Genomic DNA, 2556 nt, shown 5'->3' on the forward strand with positions numbered 1-2556 from the left:
AGAATCAACATCGAGTCAAGCGACATTAAAGTATCTCGTGGAGCTCTTGTTTTTGTTAAAAGGTAAAAGAACCGACAATCTTTATATTGTGGATAGTTCTACAGTGACTGGTGAAATCGGACGTCCCTCGTCCGTTACGAAGTCGAAGTCAACTCGTTTGGAACGGAGGCAACTTGGTCATATGAGAGAAAAAGGTATGACTGTTTCGTTAAAGAGGGGTTCTCTTTTGGACGCAAGTTTTGAAAAGTTAGGGTACTATGTCCGTGAAAATCAGACTCGGGTTAGTTTTAATTGGCAGTGTACAAGTCAATGGCTAAAAGTCTTCCAGTTTCTAAGCACAGATTCGACTCAGTTAATCCCTGCATAGTTTAAGATAGGCCCGTGACGGGCTTTGGCAAAGATGGCATTGTGGAAATATGAGTCAAGGTAGAGATTTGTTGAGTATGACTCCTATTTCAGTCAAATTTGAGAAATAATCTTTCAGTTAAACTCTGTTTATTTGTTTCAATTAAACTCTGATTAGTCTAGATTATTTTATTATTATTTGACCTATAAATTTAGCCTATAAATAGGCTCTTTTATAACCTTAGAAAATACACCCATTAGAGATTAGAACTCATAACACGTTTAAAGAATTTTGTGTTCACGTTTTGAGGTTCTTTGTTTTCATGTTTTCGGGGTTTAGTTTTTATCTCTATCTTTTGTACTTTCGTTCTTTTGCCATTATAGTAAAATTATCTTTACCCGTGGTTTTTTATCCTCTTTGGAGGGATTTTCCATGTTAAATTTGTATGTTCAATTTCTTAATTTATTCCACTATTTTTTTACTTGTTGGTTAATCGGGTTGATCCCAACATGAATAAATCTATCTTCAAAAATATCTTTAAACTCATTTACTAGTATATTGGTTTATTTTTACGGTAAGATTATGCTATTAGTCTTTGTAGTATGCATAATTTTTCGATTTACTTTTTGTATTCTAATTTGATAATTTGTAGTTCTTTTCACTTTTTTAATCTTGATATTTAAGTTTTTTATCTAAACAATAGTAATTAAATCTATTAAATCAAAATTTATTTTTAATCATATATTATGCGTATTATATAATTAGTTGAATTAGTTTTTGTTATCCAATTTGATCATTTTAGTCTCTTTAAATATTTAATTTTAACTAAAACCATATCCATTAAATCCATTAATTAGACATGACCTTTTGTAAGTATTATGTGAAAATATCAAACTGATATAGATTACACAAGTGATAATATGTTTGTCCATAAAATATTAAAATAACAAAATTTTACTTAACAAATTTACCGTTTAGCCAATATTAAACTCTAAAATTTGAAAATATAAAATTAAAATCACCAAATTCATTAATTAATAAACAAAGTTTGACCTATTTTTAATAAGTAATAAAAATTTATTGCTTCAGTCTTAATCTGCAAGTGAAGGCCCTTTGTTTGGGCCATCATCTAGATTTTATGGATTAATTCCACCAAATGTCCTTAAACCATCCTCTACATTTTAAATTGGTTTATAAACTTCAAAACATTATAATCGAGTTCTAAAAAGACTATTTTATATCAATTCAAGGTCTTTTGTCAGCCTAGCCTTTAATTAAACATTAAATGCTAGTTTGGACTTGATTTGGAGTATATTTAAAGCATGTGGCTCAAATTGTAAACATGTTTATATCTATTCCATGAATAATTTAACTTCGATATGTTAAAAAAAAACAGATAATGCCAATAAAATTAGGAGAGACAACTTTCTAACACGTCAAATGTAGGGTGTCTATGTAGTAAGTGCACATATATTCATAATTTGATCCGTGTTGTAAATATGCTCCACTTAAATTTGAACAAGTTTTAGTTGATATGATTCTAATGCTTTGAGAAATCATTAAAAACATTTTAAAATTTAAAGACTAATTTAGAATCTAAATCATAATGTGAGGACTCAATTAACTTTTTGAAAAAAAATCATAAATATGTATTATATAAGGTAAGGTTTTCATGCATTATAGAAAACATTAGTTAATAATGAATTCAATGTATATTGAATAATCTCATTATAGGTTTTATTCATATATGCTCTTTTTTACATAATACATAAAACTATCTATAACCCTTCTCAATCTATAAATAAGAGTATAATGCACTTCAGCGCACTGAAACCTATATCCTCCTGCATTGACAACAATACCTATGCTAATTAAGTTAAGATTTAATCCGTAAAACTTAGTGTATATATATAAATTCAGAGAAATCACTCTCATTTAGCCTAGCTTTATATAAAGTCTTATTAGAACCAATAAATTAAATATGGTTACGATTAGGTTTTGAAAAAAATAAAAAAAATAGTTTAAATTAAAAATGTAATCGAGTTGAGTACAACACAAGATTTAATTTGAACTCAATTTGATTTAAATTTAATTTTACATAATTTTGTATTTGAATTCAAGCATATATACTTTTTATATATATTATAAATATATTGTAAATAAAAGAATTTCACTTAACTTGTTAATTGTTCAAATTAAGTATTCAAATA

This window comes from Gossypium arboreum, chromosome 2 (assembly GCF_025698485.1).
Source record: "Gossypium arboreum isolate Shixiya-1 chromosome 2, ASM2569848v2, whole genome shotgun sequence".
Classification (NCBI taxonomy): Eukaryota; Viridiplantae; Streptophyta; class Magnoliopsida; order Malvales; family Malvaceae; genus Gossypium; species Gossypium arboreum.